This window comes from Aythya ferina, assembly GCF_964211825.1.
Source record: "Aythya ferina genome assembly, chromosome: 1".
Classification (NCBI taxonomy): Eukaryota; Metazoa; Chordata; class Aves; order Anseriformes; family Anatidae; genus Aythya; species Aythya ferina.
The window spans coordinates 62,273,673-62,295,099 of record NC_140296.1 but is presented as its reverse complement, the minus strand read 5'-3'; the positions used below and the strand labels follow the sequence as shown (position 1 = coordinate 62,295,099).

The following is a 21,427-nucleotide window of genomic DNA, read 5'->3' as shown; positions in this document are numbered from 1 at the left end:
AATCCTTTATACCTTTATAATTTTTGATCATATCACAGGTGTTCATTAATTTCTGTATACTGTGGATTGGAACATTGTTGGACCATCCAGTAGATTACAACTATTAAGTAGTTCCCAGCCATCTCCAACAACTTCATGTGTATTATCTCAAATGTGCATTTACCAGGAGAAGGGAATTAAGGTGCCTGTGGTCCTCCATGAACACTGTCTCAAGTTGTGCACATGTACAATCACTTGATTTCTTTGCTAGTCAGGTTTCTCTCCTGAACAGTTTCAGATTGCCTTGGGATCAAAACTGTGTCTACCATTAGACTCTCATTGACTTTCAGAACAAATGGCATCAATTGTTTTTGTGCTGTTGTAGGCATCCCTGGAGTACACAACAAGAAATAAGCAATAAAACAAACAAACAGTGCTTTAATCAGTAAAAAATGCTTCTGTTTGTTGGTGGCAATGCCTAGACTTTTTAGATGAAGAACTTCTTGAATATGGTAACTCACATCCTCTCTCCCATCATCTAGTGATGATATTTGCAAATCAAGCTTGATGAGACAGAAGCACTGAAAATTTAACTTACTCCTCCAGAGTATTAGTTTGCATTCAGATAAGTAAGAAATTAAATACCATAGAGCTGTCAAGTTTGTAAATTCTACCAATAAAATACCTGAATGTTTCCTGAATCCATATAAGTTTGAACGTGATTGATTAACTCTTTTTCTGAACCTTTTTGTTTCAGTTTTATTAAACTTTTCTGTATATTACCTGAAAAGGGATGCCCTTATTGAATTCAATGGGGACTTCATGGCCACAGATAAAGAGGAACAGAACTTGATTTATAGAAGTCTAGAGAATCCATGTCTGTGGGATTTTGTATATTAGTCAATGCCATTCTCCTGAGTTCTAACACAAATGCTCCTTTTTACCACATGAGGAATTTAGAGGACTTCCAAACAGCAGAAGACTTATAAAATATCTTCTAAGAAAAAGAACAAAGGATTCTAAGAGGACTTTGAAAGGGCAGGAGACAATTCCAGGAAGCCAGGCACAAGTGTAATTCTTTGAAGAACTATAAAGTTTACATACTCAATGGCTATGGAAAATGATGAGGTTGGAGGCAAGGAACTGCTTGTTTGAAAATGGAAGCTGACTCCTGGATTGTCATCTCCATCCTCAAAAGAGTGAACAGGACATTCCAGCAAAGGTTTATTAGACAACATCTTATGATAGTGACTTTTGTTTAAATATTTGTTGATTTCAGTTATCTGAATTGAAGCTTCTAAGAGCCAACAGAGACCAGTTTCTTCTAAAAAGTTCCAGGTTTTATTGCTGTCACCATTTAATTTGCACAGTGAACTTAGGGTCCAATTGATGGTGCTCTGCAGATGTAACTAAGTCCTGGAAATCTTATTGAAATGTTTGGTATTTCAACTTCCAGGCCATTTGCAAGGCAGAATTGATTCTTGTACCTAAATATGGGTGAGAATCCATGCATGAATCAGTTTAATAAAATTCTTATGTGATCAAATAGTCAACTTTCAACTCTTCCACTGACTATTATGGGATTTTTATGACCATAAACAATTCAGCTTAGGAATCTACATGGAAAGAGCTTTTCCTTGCTTTTTTAAAGACAAAGTTTCACCACAGTTTTCACACTATGTAAGGAATATAGACTGGGCCACTCAGAAAAGAGCAACAAATCTGGGGTAGAATTTTCCAGAGAGGCTAACTAACTACCAAGGACATCTTATTGCATGGTTCACAGTAAATGATTTTTTTTTTTTTTTTCCCAAAGCTTTAGCTGCTAGAATTGAGAATTATATGAATGCATGAAAATCTCACCTTTATTTTAAATAAAAAGAAATCTTTTTCCTAGAAATCATGATTACAGAAAAATGGTGAAACTGGAACCATGTTACTTCTCAGGATTTACAGAATCAGAAAGAAATGCAAAGAATAAGGCATACATTTGTTTAAATCTTAAGGCATTTAATCCTCACTACTACTGTTGCAAGAGTGACTCATGATTTTTAACTCGCACAATTAGTAACACTTATTTTCAGAACCAGAGTTTTGAATATCAGAATAACTTAGGCACTACATTTCTACACATACGGTCTCAACTGGATTTTTGGCTCTGAGTAACCTTGGCAAAATTCCTCCTTTTGCTATTAATTTACATAGGAGATTTGTATCTAGATCCCTGGGACTAATCTGAAGCCACAGGACACTTCTGTGCTGTTGTGCCGTTCTGTCACTTTATTCACTTTTAACCCCTCAGTTCTCTATCCCAGAAGTTATCTACAGAAAGAGTCACAGATCAAAGGGTCATTGTGCTCTGAGAAAGTCAACACTCTTTGATCACTTGAGAGCTGTTTTTTTTTGTTGTTTGTTTGTTTGTTTGTTTGTTTTTTCCCAGGCAGCACTGGCTATCCCCCCCCACCAACAGTCCTCTGCACTTACATGAAGTTTATTCCAAGCAGATGTTAACTACTGCATCTGCCACTTTCCTTATCAAGTGACTTGCAGGTCCACATCTTCTCAGCACGTACTAGCCACCTCTGAAAGCTCTCTGCATGTACACTTTTTCCTATTGTATGTTTTCATCCTTGTCCACTTCTTATTTCCCACACAAGCCTCTATCTCTTCCATTTGCTTCCCTGCTTCATCTTCCTTTCTTCTGTACCTGGTCTTTCATTCCTTATTTATTTTCATTAAAAATGCTGAGCAAGAGGAAGGCTTAACATCTAGTATTTATAGATAAGGATGGGAGATTAAGTGATTTGCCCAAGGGTACACAGAATACTGGTGGCAGAAAGGTAAAATCAATTTCATGTCTCTGTGACTCAACAGACCCATAAAAGAAGTCTAATTTGAAAAATGTATTTTAAACATTGATTTAAAGTTGGAGTCCAATGAAAGCAGCTCCAATTACAGAGCTCTATTTATCTGCTAGCTTCATCTTTGCACTGTTAGGCACATGGGCCATGTCTAGACTTCCTAGGTGGGGCATGCCACAGTGCCTGTCTGACTCATATGCCTGACTTTTCTTTCCTTGGGTCTTGCTTACAACATGGCAGAGGCACACATCCAGACCCATGAGCTGAGGGGTGTAATATAGATGCAGTCACATAGGGGTGAGTGTCAAAGATCAATGTCCTGGTTTCAGTTAGAACAGAATTAATTTTCTTCCTAGTAGCTGGTGGAATGCTGTGTTTTGATTTAGGATGAGAAGAGTGCTGATAACACCCCGATGTTTTAATTGTTGCAGAGCAGTGCTTATACCAAGCCAAGGACATCTCAGCCTTTCGCTCTGTCCTGCCAACAGGCAGGCTGGGGGTGCAGTAAGAGCTGGGAGGGGACAGACCCAGGACAGGTGACCCAAACTAGCCAAAGGGGTATTCCATACCATCTGACGTCATGCTAAACAATATATAGGGGTGGCTAGCCGGGGGGAGGGGGCCGGACTGCTCGGAGTTAGGCTGGGCATCGGTCAGCGGGTGGTGAGCAATTGCATTGTGCATCACTTGTTTGTACATATTATTATTACTTTCCTATTATCACCATTGTATTATTATTATTATTATTACTGTTATTATTATTTTGTTATTATTATTTTCCTGTCTTATTAAACTGTCTTTATCTCAACTCATGGGCTTCACTTTCCATTTCTCTCCCCCGTCCCAGAGAGGGAGGGGGGAGGGTGAGCGAACGGCTGCGTGGTGTTTAGCTGCCGGCTGGGTTAAACCACGACAATCAAGATGTGGAAATGTACAAAGTTCTCAAGGAATTTGTGTCAATCTAATCATCAAAATATGACCCAAGCATTTTTTTAAAAGAAAAAATGCTTTTCTGAAACATAATAGTACATTTCTGTTAAGTCAAACCACCATCTTACCTGAGGTTTCATTGGTATGGCTTTTACGTAGAGCTAGGTATTTGCTTATATCAAATTTCTTAACATAGCGATAAACAGAGCTGTTTACTTGTGCCCCTCAAAACAGAGTCTAATGTTGCTTTCTGCTAGACTCCAAGCCATAATGTCATTATCCTTGGCACAGAACTACTAGAAAATGTTGTCAGCCTGTCCACAAAAATTAGCTCTGCACTACCATTGAATTCTAGGTGCTAATCCAGTGCTTTGCCCTGACACAGGGTATCTCTGTTCTCAAAGCCACCAGAGAAAGTTCTTTTAGAAAAACAACAACAACAACACAAGTTTATGATTCACTTTCAGACTTTGTTCACCTAAATGACTTGTTTGTGCACCATGGAAGGGAAAACAAGAGATTCCAGAAACTTGCACACACAGCACGTCCTTGTTTATGCCTTTTAACTATATAATAAATGCGCACATAAATATGTAAGGAAAGGGTCAAGCAAACTTTCAGTGAGGCTTTTCAAGTTAGCCGTCTTCTACAGTGAAGAAGCACAGTCTACTATAAATGAAAGTTTAGTATTTGAATTTAATATTAAGCTATGTAATGTTGGGGGGAAGTGTTTTTTTTGTTTTGTTTTGTTTTGTTTTGTTTTGTTTTGTTTTCAGGTTTGTTTTTATTTTTAAATCCTAAAGCCTAATCTGAACTGAAATCATGACTACAGCTTTGAGTTAGTTTAAGGAAAAGAATAAGAAGAGCCAGGAATTTAAGACACTATTTTTCCTTGTGGTTTCTAGTTTAAGGAGACTCTAGAGCTTACCAAAGTTTCAAAATTACTCTTAATATCTGTTTATCTCCCATTTCCTACCTACTGTGTAAAACAATAAATAAATAAAGTCTCATGTTCACATCAAGGTATCCTGTTAATTTGTATACCCTTCTTTAGTTCAAATTTCATTATATTCCTTCTCCCTCTGCCATGTCTTTCAGTCTGTATTCTCTTCACTGCCATATCATGAGCAATATTCACTCTCAAAGAGACTGAGTACAGGTAAAGGCAAGTGAAGATGTAAAGAAGACTGAAATACAGATTTGGAAATCAGAGAGGTTGAACCCTGACAAATGGCTTTTTTTTTTTTTTTTTTTTTTTTTTTTATCATACTTGCAGTAAAGTCAAAGGAATTCTGATAGGAGAAAAAAAAAACACCAACTGATATCTCTTGGCATGTGTTCAAGTACAGATGGGTAAACTTCACAAGGTTCTTGTTATTTATATTATTGTAACATTCAGAATTCCAACTCACAGAAATATTTTTTCCCCATCCTAAAAGACCAATAATCTGAGATGAAAGACAGTCACAGCATGCTGTTAGAGATGCATTAAAAGCTCTTCAAGGACTTTTACAGAAATAAAATATAAATATATATGTGAAAGAAGAAGATATGACTGAGGATTAGTCTAAAGGAATAGTAAAATTATAAATACACAGTTTTTACAGAAGCCCTAATGTTCAGGGCACAGCAAGTAGTATGAAACATAAGAGGCAAAGAAAAAATTTCATTTTTCTACAGTTTGGTCATACAGTTGTCAAAAAGTTCTAGAGTCTCCATTAGATAAAGGAACACATAACTCCATTAATGGAGAAAAATGATACAGAGCATGTCTCTATTTCATTCCTTATCAACAAAAAAAAAAAAAAAAAGAAAGAAAAAAGAAAAAAAGAAAAAAAAAGGAAAAAAAAAGAGAGCAATCAAGTTTTAAAAATATTTAATTTTAATGAAGAGATAAGAGAAGATAGAACAAGAATAACAGCAGGAGATGCACCAAAGGCAAGCAGTGAATGAACTTCTGAGGAAAAGAAAAAGAAAACAGGCCAGTCGATTTGCTTTCCTACTTCTGAAATATCAGAAGTCAGTTTATTTGTAGAGATTGAAAAACAGTCAGGTGATAAACCAATATCAATTTGTCAGTACAAATTGTAACACATTAGTCTACTTTGCTCCTTTACCAGGACAGCTGGCCTATTGGATAAAGAATTAATTCAGAATTAATTACAAATGACATTTTATGTTATTTATCTTGTATTTAAATTCAAACTACCCTCTATGGCATCCTCAGAAGAAAGTTGTAAAATATGGCTTTGATTAAACCCATGTCACCATTCTACTGCACAGAGCTTGGGAAAAGAAAAAAGAAAAAGAAAAAAAAAAAAAAAAAAGTCTTACAGGTAGTTACAAATTGCTTCCTAGTCAAACAATTGTCTGGAAGACATTGAAATAGGGCTCTCCTGATCCTGATCCTAGTTACATTCAGTATTTTAAATTACTTTTTTTGGGCAGGTGCCCAATTTTTCTGTGTCATCATTTTTACTGTCAAGTAAAGTAGTTCTTCTAAAGTAAACTCCCCCACCAAAAAGAAAGAAGTAAGTAGCCTGTTGTCTCATGAACAAGACCTCAACCAGTTAGGCAGAGAGGATCTTCTTCCAGATATTCTCAAAGGTAGCTATTTTTCTTTATTGCCTAGTGGAAATACAGACACTTATTTTAGGAGGACAATTTACTAAGCTTATGGACTGGAGTTTAAATGAAGAAAGCTGGATTCAATCCATCAATAATGGAATCAAGTATGCTTCTAGTTAGATATCTCAAAAAGTGAGAATTACAAAGCAGTTGGGGGAATAGAAGTTGAATGATCTAAATTATTTACAAAAATTACTTCAAATCACAAGCTAGAATTCAATAAATGCAAGTATACAGAATGCTCAGAGGAAACGTAACTCCACTTTGCAACACAAAATAAGCTGTTTAGTTGCCATGATGCAAAAGGGGGGGGGAAAGTGATTCATAAATCTAACATGTGACTTGCAGAAAAGATAGCACTTATCCTGGGACATGCCAATATGTATGGTGAATAGGAGGGAAGACCTAATATAGGTCTGTGTCCAACACCTTTTAGAATCATAGAATCACTTAGGTTCTAAAAATTATATTCTATTTAGGTTACAATAGTTCTCTTTGTCCCCATACTTTAAGGAAAATGGGTACAAATGTTATTGTCCATCAGGGAAAAAATAATGCTAAAGGAAAGAAGGCTCTGCATATACTTTATTGAAAGAGAGGAAGAGGAGATAATGAAGAAAGTGGAGTAGGAATGAAGGAAGTGGGACTTGCTGCCTCATGTTCCTGTGATACTAGGAGCTGACTTTTTCTGTCCAGGTATGTCAAGTGGGATCAAGAAATAATGAAAAAGTAATAATGACCCTGACACTCAATTGTTCTTTCTATGAATCCATATGTAGGATTGCAAGACAAGAAGAAATCAGCTTAAATTACTATAAAAAAAAAAATAATGGTGTAAATTAAATTGTTTGCAACTCTGAAGGATCAGTAAATAAGTTTTTGAATCTTCTCCACTACAAGATTTTAACTACCAATTAGACAAACATCTGTCAGGGAGTGTTTGGATATTTACTGCTCCAAAGAGGTAATCTAAAAGATTTGTTTTTACTTCTGTAATTGCTTGATACAGTAAATACACTAGGAGCAATAAAGAAAATGAATCAAAGGCTTCATTAGTGCTGTTTGATAGATGGGAAACTGAGCTATAAAAACAGAAAGTAACTTACACGTGACCATATAGAAATTCGAAAGCAAAAAAAAACAGGGACAATATGCAAATCTGTTAAGTCATACTCTGAAATTTAACCACAAAACTATCTTCTCTCTGGCCTTTGTATTCAATTTAGATATGTATTCAAATGTCTGTGTGTTTCTGTGAAGACTATCAAGAGTGATCTTCAGCCTACATCCCTGTGTACAACAGAACTGGCTCCCCTTCCTGAGAGATAAGCTGGCAAGTCCAGTCTCCTCTCACACCTGTTAGCCTTGAAAACGCTCACTGCCGCCTTTTAAATCTACCAGGCCTGACTGTCCCTCAGGTTCCTGCGGGATAATAGAATCCATTTTGGACCATTTTAGCACTAAGGTGCATTTCAGGTTAGGAGAAGGGGTCAAGGGGATACACTTACAATATCACTCAAAAGGCTGGCATAGGCAGCCTGGACGCTGGAGTTCAGAACATGTTCTGCTCGTGTTACAAGAAGGCTCTGTGAGATTTAAAAACCGGTGTCTGTCAGAAACTTCCTGTTCAGACAAAAGCTAACCCAGTTATGTAAGAAGGTGTTAAATGTACATGGAAAAATTATGATTTTCCAAGAAGCTGTCAGTGATTACATTTGCTAAATCTGCAGTCATTTTCCAGTAACAAATAAATAATCAGACAGCACATTCTGTGAAAAAATAATAATGTTGAACTAGAGGAGGCAGTTGCCATTTCAAATCAATAAAATGTAGTTCCTTGTATTTTCATGTTAAATAAAAACAAAGACTTGCCCAAAGAAAGCAACAGCTAAGCTGTTTGTTTTTATATTCACTTGGATCCTCAGATCTCTTCCAGAGAAACTTGTGGATAAACAGGTTTGTTTACGAAAAATCTGTTCATTATTGCATTAGCTATATTACGGCATTTTGGTTTCAGATGAAGTTGCTCTTCAGGCATTTGCTTGTTTAAAATTAGGGGGCTACACAACTTAATGGATAAAAGCGGGGGACTGAAGTTGCATAAGTGAGGTTCACAAGTAATCCTTTCAAATCTGTAGGTTCATCCTGAAGTGATTCATCTTAAACCTGATGAAAAAGTCAATAAGCATTAAATATGTAAAGCCTTTTCTTCTTCCTGCTTCCTGTCATGTTTGACACTATTCCAAATGAAGGTTGCTAATATTGTTTACATTTGGTTCCCAAGAACTGGTGAAGAATACCTCTAAATAACACCCTACTTCCTCCTGTTTTCCAAAAAAAATCATTAATTTCGGGGCACACAATTAAATAAAACTAGTCTTCCTCTGTGTCATGTCTGTTAGAGACACAATGCCTAATTTAACTATTTTGTTTTGTTTTTAGGACTACATCCATGTTTGAGAATAACCTGCCCCTACATTTCCAGGTAAATAGTAAAGCATGTTTTGCATAATGATTCTGCATTTTGCTTTCTGTCTTCTCAATAAGAAAGTTAATTGGGCAGGAGGGGGAGACTTGGCAGACAATAGTACACAGCCATCTACACCCAACTGACAACTGTGTTAATAGGCTTTTTAAAAAATGTGTTACACATCACCAACTTGACATAGAACAGCTGTATCCAGACAGAGAACACTAAAAAATACCACCTGGCAAATGATATATTCTTTATGGATAACAACTATTCTTTGGAAGACCAGAGATGTCACTTTTTCTGCTTTGTTGAAGATTGATGGTCACCCCTTGAATGAGAATGTGCTTTTAAACTGGAAAGCATCTTATTTAACTAATGAATACCCTTATCCTCATGCATGGTATTAGTAGAATTAAAAGTCATAGGATGTCCTTCCATTAATGTTCTCTGCATAACCAGTATAGTTTTGGGGGGTTGGCTGTTTTTTCTCCTCAGTAGGCCTTTTTTTTTTTTTTTTTTTTTAACCTCACATAGTAAGATAAAGTGTCCTTCTTGTAAATGGATTAACACAACTTACTCATCAGTTATAGTGACAAGAGAGAAAATGATCAAAATATTGCTGAAAATGAAAGTGAGGTTGGTCTGAATGGCAAAGGATTTGACAATTTCCAATGAAGGGCCTCTTCTCCAGTTAGGAGACCTATAGAATATAATTCAGGACAGCTTGCTTTTGCAGACTGCAGTGATCAACACTGATGGAAAAAAAAAAAAAAAAAAAAAAAAAGTTAAACTGAAATCCTGTCTTATGAAACCTACAGTCATCTAGTCATCTGCTGATGGTGAGCAACAGCTAATCGTGACCAGCTAATCATGACCTTAGGTTGTGCAGCCTACACAAAATCCTCATGCATAATAAAGATCCTGTTATTATTTCCCCCTTTCCTCTTCCTTAGGCTTGGGGAACACTCTTATTATTTCTACTTTTGCCATTGTCTTTACAATTTCTATCACTTTGCCTGGATTGTCTTTCTTCTTCCTTGATTTCCACATGGACTGCAAAGCAGTGCACTGCTTTGACTTTCTTTTCAATAGTCTTTTATAACTTTGTGTGTTTGTATGTGTTTCATGGTACAAACTTTAATTAGAAAGCACCATTCTTTTTTAAGTAGCGGCGGGGGGGGGGAAAGATAATCCATTTTCAGTGCACTAGCTCGTCCCTTTTTAGATCAGTCCGTGTTTATCTTGTGACACTGCATGATCCATTAAGCAGCATGAAAATGTTCTCCCATTTTGCTTCTTGTTCCCAGAAGGGAGCAAGAAAAGAGTACTCAGAAGAGCAATTGTTTTTCCTAGAACTCCAAGATTTGCCAGTTTCCCTAGGGCTACTTGTTTCTCTCAGGAATAAATGTATTAGGGGTTATAGGGCCCAGATTCTTAATAACTATAATTAGCTATTCTTGTGATTAATTTGGAAGTTAAATCCTATTTATAAATATACATCTTGTATAGGACAATGCTGATGTTGAACTCACACAGGAGTCACATTAACTAGTATAACATTATGACGAGGTTACCAAAGGCCTTGAGAGCATATTTCCATGTTTGCATGTAAACAGAACATCCAAATAGACTTCCTGTAGGATTTTAGGCTGCAAACCCTACCCATTCCAGCACTTATCCCACCTTGGCTTTCCTAGCAAAATAATGTGGCTTTCTGTTATGATGCACTGCATTTTCTGGTCTACATTAAAAGAGTCTTTTTTGTTGGTCTGTTGATTAAGAGAACTGTACTGTAAACTGCAGGTTTTAAATTTTTTATGTTATGTTTCTCAGTAATGTAAAATCATTATAGACTGACATTACCACTGCAGTCAAACTTAAACATAAATAAATAAATAAATAAATAAATAAATAAATAGTTATTTGTTAGAAGTTAGCATAATACACGTTTAGATGTGAGAATACTCTGTTTTGGCTAAGAAACTGTTCCCCCTTTGGACAATTAAACCTGAATGTGTCATTCTTACCAGTTTTTCATTTAAAGGGAGAGGAGGTTTGGGCCAAATCATATGTATTAAGTTCAAACATCTGCATGCTGTGTTTTCTATTCACACGTGCGTATGCTGCAATTGTGCACACAGCAAGACTGAAGGAAACATTCTGGTGTTCAAGCTCTGTATAAAGACTCCAGACAGTAATTACAGCCTTGCTTTTTAAGGCAGTCAGATTGTTTTAGACCTAATGAAGACCAGCCCAAGAGTGACCATTTTATAACTTAACCATGTTTTGCTGGAAAACTAAAAAGAGTGTGAAAAAGTATTTTTAAATGAGAAAAATGAAAGATATATGTAGATAATGGGATAATTCTCCAGCTGGAATATAAAACTCTTTTCTGTTATAAATTAAGAACTACAAAAAAGCAAATTGTTACTGTTACCATATGTAGATAATGTAAACTACATGACCATCTTTACTCGGACAGGCATGATGAGGTTGTCATCATGACTTAATGTGTTCAAAAAATGAATGGGAACCTTTGTAAAGTATTACTGTCTGAGAGCCTGGGGCGACTAAGTAATAGGATTAGAAAAAATAAGCAATGTGTTGAAGGAGTGTGTTAGTAGCAGAGCAAGGTGAGGGCACTGACTCCTGGCTCTGGTGCCTTGACTGAAGAATATGCAATAACAGACAGCATTCATTAAAAATAACTATTGATCATTTATATTTGCTTAGTTATTTTAACCTGCAAGGTTACTAAAAGATACACTCATATGTGTAAAATACCAATGGAATAATATTACTGTTACTATGGTGGGTAGCAATATGCTGGCAAAGAAAGAATAATAATTTGCTTAACTCCTATGCCTTGTTGGCAGCAAATATTTGTTGTGGTATTAGTATGTCTAGGTTGTAATATAGACAACAGATTCATTCTGTTGTCTATATTACAACCTGTGTCATTCTTGTGAAGCATTGTACCTTTAGCACACTCTCAAGGTGCTAAATCTCAAGATCATTGTACTCCTCAAGGGTACATGAGCAGTCTTGATCATCTTGAATATACCTACTGAAACGAGAAGGACTCATGCAGATACCACTTCTTTGAGGGATCAGCAAACAGTCTATGTCTGTGACTGGCATTAAGCAGGAAGCCATAATAGGTGATTTTGCTGACCTCTTAAGCTTTAACTAATGTGGTTGTGAATATAGGAGGAATAATTTGACCAAGGACATTACAGAAAACCTCTAGTTCAAACACACCGGGCTGTATGTATACCACTGAAGCAGTGACAGCTGTCACTTCTGCTTGTGTAGGCAGCTGCTGGGAAGCCTCAGTCTGCCTGGAAAATTTGGGTACCAGACATGTTGTGACTGCCTGTGTGCAGGATGACCTGAGTCAAGGTGAGCACCACTGTATCTGAATGGTATGAGTTCAGAGAAGGTACAACAGCAATGTCTTCTTGCTGAATACAACTGACATCTTGTGAGGTCCTGTGTTTGCTCCACAGTGTGTGCTGGAGCCAAGACCACACTAGACTTTGAAACTGGCTCAGGATTCAGAAATGGAGCAAAAGAAGGAGAGGAATGGAGCACTGAGAGCTAAAGAAAGGTGTTGGGTGGGTGAATAAACTGTGCTGAGGTGCTGGATGTTATGAGTAGTATGGAGTAGAGTACTAGGAGGGCAGATGACCCAAGGACAAAGATCTGGTTGTGGATGAGTCTACAAAAGAAGAATCATAATGAGAAACTTGGTGGGAGACTAGGTGTGCACACAGCCCATGCAAAGACATGAGGCTTTTGCAGTGACCAGACACCTTCCCCCAGCCACTACCCCCAGCAGCAGCACGTTCTCCAGCAGCCATCCTAACAACAGCACCTGCCCCCACTGCCACTGCTCATGGTGGTGTCTGACCCTGCTGGCACCCCAATCTTTAGGATTGCCCAGACCATGGTTACCAGGACTTCATTCTTCTATGTTTGGAAACTTCCTTTCATGTTTATTAATCTGGTATCTCTGATGTCCTCTCTAGTCCACCAATAGGTGTGTATACAGCAGGTGAGGTACATCATCTCTCAGCAATAATTATTTTACTTTCAAGACCTAAATAATGATATTCTCGAAAGGCTCACTGAAGTTGATTCCCAAGCAGCACTGCTGCAGCTACCTACTTTGATTTGCCACAATTCTGTTTCCTGCTCAGCTCTGCTCCCTAGTGAAAGGACTCAGTGCAATATGGGTTGCCTATCAGCCATGGGCCACACCTCTGGACTCTGCCATTTCTCACTCAACTGTACTGGGAAGGTGGTTAGCCAGGCGTACTCGGAAGCAGAGTTCGTTCTTTCTGTGCAAACAAACCTGCAGGAGTAAACACTGTATCCTTGGCTCATTGTGCTTATGAGTCACTTTTTGTTGATGGGTGGTGGTGGTTTCAAGTGTGGGATTGTAGTGAGTAAAGTGCTTTGTTTTTGCTTTGTTTTTATTCCATGAAAAGAATATAACTACCATACTTAGCATTCTCAAAGCTCTGTACAAGCTAATCCTTGCAACATTCCTATGAGGTAGGCAAGCATAATTAATAATTTCAAAAGATGTGGAAGCCAGAACATAAAAGGATAAGTCATTTGCCCACATCCTGAAGGTAAGTCAGGATCTGAATCTAGTAGAAGTACCTGATGCCAGACAAATTGGTAATGTACCAGACAAACTGCTTCTTAAGCCCTTTCTCAATTACCCAGCTCAACGCAAATAGGAAAGTTAAAACAGCAGGGGAAGTACAAGTTGTGGATCAGATTAAATCTCCAAATTTGAGAGCAATTCTTGCTCTCACATTAGAGAATGTTTGACTCCAGAATACAGAGAACAATACAGCTCAGCTTTATGTCTTGTGCTGATTTTATAGCAAGATATTGTAAGAATTTACTGAGGAATTAATGTAAGGAAATAGCATCAAATACCTCATGATTTGTTCATTCTGTCCCTGTAGTGGTTATCACCCCAGGTCCCACCCACCATCATTGTCATTTACTTCTTTCCTCAGGTCTCCTTTGACCCCCTTCCCTGTTATTCACACCCATATTCAAAATGTCTGTCACCTACCTTTTCCCTTTCCCAAGAAACTGTCACCCACCTCCTTTAAGCCATGCTTAACTGACTTCAAAGACATCGAGTTCCTCCTCTCACCCTTCTCTATGGGGGAAAATTTCCACTTTTTTCCCTTCATGAAGTACCGCAGAGACACCTCACACTCTTGCTACTGCCTTTGCAAGCACCTGATGAGGCACAGGCACACGCTGATGACCTGAGGGTCCCTGCAATCTTCTTGCTCATTTGTCTGCCTGCTTGTTGGCATCTCTTGTCAATTGTAATCCTACAAATAGGGTCAGATTATCTGAGGAAAGAAGGGGCAAGGGATTGCTAATTTTGTTCTATACTGTTTTGAATGCCTAAAAGGTAGCTGGGAAATGCAAAGCAGACCGCGCTGTGTCCTAGGAAAAACTAGGGTTTCTTAGATTTTGCCAGGGAAAGGGCAAGTGAAGTCAGCCAAAAGAAAAAACTTGGCCATCTTGACCCATTTTTAATTAAAACTGATAATATCTTTCTCTGCAGTATGACTTTGCATACGCATGTCATTTTGCTTTAGAACCAGCAGAGATCATTTTGTCCTTACAACAATTTCATGCAAGATTATTTATATATTTAATGCCAAAGCAGATTCAGTCAGATTTACTATTTACCTGCATACTGATCCTTACAAATTATAAAACCTAGGACAACTAAGAAAACACTAAACCATGTAAAGATTACACAGAATTTCACTGAGTGTTTTGGAGATTTTTTTGTTATACATTTGAAAATGACTGCTTCATTTTGTAGAAAGAAAAAAATACATAATATATGAGATATCTTTACAAAAGATATACATGTGTGCATGCATCGGTATGTAGAGTGTATTTCAGTGTGTGCATATGTGTAGAGATAGGTATAGATAGGTAAGACTTTTGTGGAAATTGCTCTGTTTTCAAAGTCTACATTGTTAGTATTGATTAATCCATTCTAGAAACCTCTTTTCACAAAAAGTGAAGTAATTTATCTTTCAGTAGAGTCTTTTCAGCGTTGTCATTTAATTATGAAACTGAAACCTCTCTTTTTGCAGATATTATCCTGGCAAGGAATATCTATTCACTAGTTCCCAGGCAAACACCCTACACCAGAATCAACAAACAGGTTTGGAAGAGATGATTGCAAGGGGGAGGTAGATGTATCCTTTGACAGCTGGGTTACTGGTTTATACCTAGCTGGGCTTGTTAGTGACTGAATGACATACTGTATTGCCAAAGCAACAGTTTTCATTGGCACTAGACATATTTTTTTTGACACATTTTTAAGAAAAAACAAGATTTTGAACTCCATCATATTTTATAGAATTTCAAGGAGACAGTTTTAATAATCTCTGCTTTTATTCTTTTCCATGCTTTTTCCTCTCTTCCAGTAATCTCTTAATTAATGATTTGTTTGGCCTGGTTTTGCAAGACCTTTGCAAATGGAACGAAAACCAAATAGGTTAAAGAAAATACTGCTGTGAAGTTATAATTCATCAGAAACTAACTTCATGACTTTCTCTATGAGTTGCTTCTCAGGAAAGAAACAAATGGAAATTCTGAATGTGAAAAATCCCAAACTTCAGATATTTGCACCTGAATCTAAATTAATCAGAACTACTTTAGGAAGAGACCTAGATGTGTCTATGAACAGTTCACTGAAAACCTCTAAACCTCTTTAACATCAATCAAAAGAGCAAACATACAACTGAGCTGCAGAATACCTTTCACTGAATTTGTTGTAAATACCACATTACATGTCAAGGGGTTGTCCAAGCTTAGCGTAGTTGTTGTTGCAGGAAGAGACAATATTGAGAGCCAGAAGATAACTAGAGACACAGACAGGCCACACGAGTGTTGCCATATTAAGTGACCTGAATAAGATCCGCTGATGCTCAGTAACTTGAGAAACAATAGCAGCTTCTCCTTGAAGGGACTAGACAGGATAGAGAAATAAAGGAAAAAAGGAAGGGCAGTAAAATGTGCAATCAAGAAAAGTAAAAAGGTAACAGAATATGGAGATGACCAGGCCATGAAAGAATAGAAGGGAGCTGGGGTGAGACTGTTTTTGTTTAAGAAATTAAAACTCTGAAAGGTTAAAAAAAAAAAAAAAAGAAAGAAAGAAAGAAAAAAAAAAGAAAGAAAAGAAGAAGAAAGTAACCAGACAGGTTTCAAGGAATTTTCTTAACTGTAAGTCTACCTTCAGATCTATTTGATTCAATAAATTCAAAGTTTTTTGCTCTGCTTCCAAGATTGCTCCCTGGAACTGTAGCCTGATATGTTCGAGGGCCAGGTTTTGTTCTCCAGATATCTAATACATTGTAAACAGAAAAACCTTTTGCATTGTAAGGGCTATTTAATTGCAATGTATCAGTAACAGATAAGCACTTACACAGAGATTACTATGCTCAAAACAGTGTGGAAGCATTAACTAATTATGTTAAGTATCATTACCTCCAGTTTGCACATGAGGACATTGGACAGAGAGAGGAAATACCACACCAAAGATGACAAAGTTCGGATGAGGGTTCATAAGCCTTTGACTGTACTACCCCTGAGTTTTACAGACCTGTTTACTAAAAATACGGAACATTTTTGTTTATGAAAGATGAGGATTAATAATTTACCCAGGACATTAAGCCCTTTGTACCTAGTGTACAGTAGCATGCGTTGGAAGCATTTGAACTTTTTATAGACAACTAACAAAGTCTAAATTGGGACACAATGCCCCAGGCCCTGCTGGAGTTGTACATGACCTCCAACTGATAAATGAACTTACATGCTGACTGTACACACAGGGGGATGTTAAAGACAGACAGAAGTCTTTGGCTGAAGTGTGTTTCCTGCCCTTTATAGTAATGACAATTGCATGCTAAGTAACTTGGTGATCTGTACCAAGTGTGAGATCTATCTGCACCTCCCTTGTGGGTAAAAAGGACTATGTGCATAAACATGAAGCATCCTTCTGCTTTCTTCTTCTGTCTTTTTACTGAAATACATGCAGACATCAATAACAATAACTATGTCTAGTTATCTGTGTTAAAAGTGCACTTATATTGTGCATCAACTATATTGAAACAAACTGCTTTATTTCATTACCACAGGCTTCTCCATCAATAAATTATAGCTTACATCAAAAGAACAGGGTTGTTTTCTGTTTTCTAATTCATCTACCTTGTTCAGTCATTTGCTTTCCTGAACTCTTAAAGGACTTCAATAGGCTAAATGGTTCCTATATTAGTCACTCTTTAAGGTGCTAGCTAATACATTCTAGTCAAACATGGACTTTATGTGTGTGTGTGTATATATATATATTTTTTGTGTGTGTACATTCAAATGATATTGTTATGTGACTGCCTAAAAAATGCTTCTAAAGAGTATATTTTTATTATGGAAAGAAAAACTTAAGCATTTTCCTTTGTCATCTATTTTTATCATCATATTAAATGCCTCATTTGTTTAGATGCTTAACTGCTTCTCTTAAAGAATTCCAGTTTCCTACAATCTGGAATTTGCCTCCTCACCCGAACTCAGCTGCTCCAAATTTCTCTATCCTGGTGCTTTCCAAAGTCAATAGCTTTTAATAGACCTTCTTGCATATTCTAGGGTGTGTTTCTTTATCTCTAAAACCAAGGAACAAATGCAACAGACATCTATTATTATATTGTTGAGCATTTTCATCAGGTTCACTCTTTCTCTATGCACTATAGTTTATTTTATTTTTTTTTTCTCTCTCTGGTTTTCTCTAAGGTTTGTTTGTTAGTAAACAAGCCAGAACTGACAGGTTGCTGGATCTGTTCTTTGATGAACCCAATAGTACAATAGTGATATTTTATCAATAACAATCATAAAATCATAGAATTATGGAATAGTTTTGGTTCAATGGGGACTTTAATGGTCATCTAGTCCAACCCCCCTTCCAGAAGCAGGGACACTCTTCATCCGACTTGAAGATGAGACATCCACAATGTCTTTGGGCTATCTGTTCCAGTGTCTAACCAACCATAACCTTTCACATCATTATTTATGCATGGCAAAATACCATACCGATAGCTTGACAAATTAGAGGACTGGGCAACCACCAACAATATGAAGTTTAACAAGACCAAGTGATGGATTCTGGACAATAGATGGTCCAGGAATGGTCCGGTCCCTGGATACACAGACAGACTGGGGGATGAGAGGCTGGAGAGCAGCCCTGCAGAAAGGGATCTAAGGGGTTTGGTCAATGGCATGCTGAATGTGAGCCAGCAGTATGCCCTGCAGACAGGAGGGCCAACCATACACTGGGGTGCATCAAGCACAGCACTGCTAGCTGGTCAAGGGGAGGGATTGTTCTTCCCTGTTCTGCATGGGTGCAGCCTTACCTTGAATACCGTGTGCAGTTTTTGGCACCACAATATAAGACATAAAACTATTAGAGGATCTCCAAATCACAGTAATAATGATGTTGGAAATGGAAAGATGTATGAGAAGCAGCTGAGGTCACTTAGTTTGTTCAGCCTAGAGCAGGCTGAGGGGAGGCCTCATGGCAGCCTGCAGCCCCCTCACGAGAGGAGCAGAGGGACAGGCACTGAGCTCTGCTCCCTGGGGCAGTGACAGGACCCAAGGGAACAGCATGGAGCTGGAACAGAGGAGGGTCAGGCTGGGTGTTAGGGAAAGGTTCTGCACCCAGAGAGTGGTCGGGCACTAGGACAGGCTCCCCAGGGAGGTGGTCATGGCAGCAAGCCTGTCAGAGTTCAAGAAGTGTTTGGATAATGCTGTCAGACATATGGTGTTATTTTTGGGTGGTTCTGTGTGGAGCCAACAGTTGGACTCCATGATCCTTGTGTGTCCCTTCCAACTCAGGAGATTCTGTGCTTCTATGATTCCAAGGATTTTCTTAGCTATATAATGTAGGCCCTGAAATTTCTGAAAACAATCCCATGCTTAATCTCCATATATGGCTGGCCCCACATGAATCATGGCATCATGACCACCATCTTCTGTTTTGTGTACATACATAAACATACACACACGCATTTATACTCACCTATATATAAGAAATCTTCATGGCAACATCTATTCTTCTCAAAGTCATGGCTCCTGGACCAAAAGACTACATGGACATTTTGGTTTTGATTCGTGACACAAAGTTGCAAAGGCAAACACAATGATCAAAATATTTCCTATGATCTTTAGAATCCCCAAACCAACACAAAATAAAATCATATAGCAGCTCTCATTTCTTCCTTAGCCACCCAGTGCAAGAGCCAGCTGCATGATTTAGAGACTATGGCATGTTTAGAGACAGATATACAGTGGTTGAACTACTGCTCTACCTAAAGTTAAGTGTATGATCTAGTATTTTTAGGTTTAGATCTCTACACATATCTGCACATTGTAAGCTATACTTGTGAACAAGCATCTGAACTGCACCCGGGCTGTCCTTGGGGAAATAACTTCATTTTCCCGTCTACATTTTTTTCTCACACACAGACACCCAGCTCCAATGTGTCTGTATACCAGACGGAAAGCTTGGGCTTGCTTGCTTGGGATGAAAAGCCAGAGGAAACCCTTGAAAAGGTAGACTTTTTTTGCTACCAATCATGTTGGGAATAGGGAGTGAGGCAATGGGTGCTAGTGATGTTGCTGACAGACACCAAGTACAGCAGCAGCTACTGTTCTGCACATCCTGTTCTCAATGTCAGCAGCAACAAAAGGAGAAGATACTCAGACAGGCAGAGGAGGGGGATGAGTAGTTTAAGGTAAAGCAAATATTTCTCATCTCCATGGGAGTAGGCAGACTTGATTCCACCTGGAATTTGCTTTCCTCAACAAGCTTATGCCTCTGACAGAAGTGTGGATGAGGAAAGAAAAATTTCTTTTATTGCTACTCTAGTTGTACAGGGATGGCCCAGATGTGGCTGGCTGAGAAACGGATAGAGGAATATCTGGCATATCAATGTTCACATTAAGGGTGTTAGAGGAAAGGAAGACATCCCAACTTTTTATAAGTCCCCAGTAAATCCAGGCTTGTGCTTTATCACCTTTGTTAATGGTCACATAGGCTGAAGAACTTTAGACATCTGCATTGTCAACATCTGTACCTGAGGTAGACAATGCAGGCTCTCCTTGTATGCAGTGAAATGCATGAGTATCCCCAGGCAACAGTTCCTCTCAACAGCTGTTGACATATATATCTGGTCAGAAGACTTGTACCCAAAATGCCTTCTTACTGCCTTGTATGTATTTAGAAGAGGTGCCTCAAAACTGAGAGGCAATTTATAGGCACAGAAGCTCATGACATGGTAGCTGGGATTACAAGTGTGCTTCACTGGAGGGGAAATCAAATCAAAAGGTGAGGCTGGTGTCCCATCCCAACCTCCTGTTGGCCTTCAGGGTCCAGGTCACCTCTGTGTGACTATGAAGTCATCTCAAACATGATAATTTCCTTTCTACCTCTCAGTAAACCTCTTCATTTCTTACACAATTTATATTTCTATTCTTGGATAAAGTCGTTCAGGAAGGCAAGTGAAAACATATATGAATGAAGATATAGATGATCCTAGAAAAAAAACAATGTCTTTGCACATGAACATCAAAAATGGAGAAATGCAATGAATAAACCATATTATGAATCTTTGCATGATACACACACAGCGACTACAGCTAGATTTTATTTTTTTTTTGCCTGAATTATTAATATAATTTAGCTCTTTTTAATTAGTCAATTTTCATCCAAAGCCTGTCAATGCCAAGCGTCCTTTTGATTTCAGTCAAGTTTGGTCCAGACAAATCTAGCAAAATACAAAATACATGTTTCAGTAATAAGCTATCCATTATTGAACTGACCATTTTTTTCAGAATAAGCTGTATTTCAGCACTTACAGAAGCTTAAAGCATAAAACAGAAACCCCTCCTTCAAGACTCTTCAATTTATACTTTAGCTCTTGGCCTGAAGGTTCCCATCCTCTTGTGTAACATCTCAAGCGAGGAAAAGGTTAGAAACAAATGCAATTAGCATTTGCTATTCAGACGGAAGTGTAGTTAAGTGAATGTGGCTTGTGGATGCTGAATTCCTGAGGAGCAGCAGAGAGAGCACAGGCCTCTTTGAGGCCACAGAAGGAAATGAATTCATCTGCTTTATTTGAGGGTACTTGCAAATGATAGGGAAAAAAAAAATCCATGGAGCAGGTCACCACAACCCAGCAAAACAAGCCATGCTAAGTATGGTACAAGGGTCCAGATAAATACCATCTTGAAGAAATGGCGTATTATTGAAAAATATGCAAAACATATTATCCTGCTGCAAGCATTCTCCTGTTCCCAGCTGTCTGCTGCATACCATAGCTACAAAATATGTCTCTCTATTTCCATGAACTCAGTTGTAAAGGTTTTTGCTTGGCTGATTTTTCAAGTTAATGACAGTCAGGGCACTTGGGAGAAAGATTTATGTCAGTGATACACAGGTTCA

General features: G+C 37.9%; 1 long non-coding RNA gene across 2 annotated transcripts in view; it reads left to right on the top strand.

The window, feature by feature from the left end:
- Positions 1-3,467: 3,467 nt before the first annotated feature.
- Positions 3,468-21,427, top strand: part of LOC311434819 — a 74,679-nt gene continuing 56,719 nt past the window's right edge. For both annotated transcript variants that reach the window (XR_014691748.1, XR_014691749.1), the window contains exons 1-2: positions 3,468-3,503; positions 8,841-8,883. This is a non-coding gene — a long non-coding RNA (uncharacterized lncRNA). The remainder of the gene's footprint in view (positions 3,504-8,840; positions 8,884-21,427) is intronic.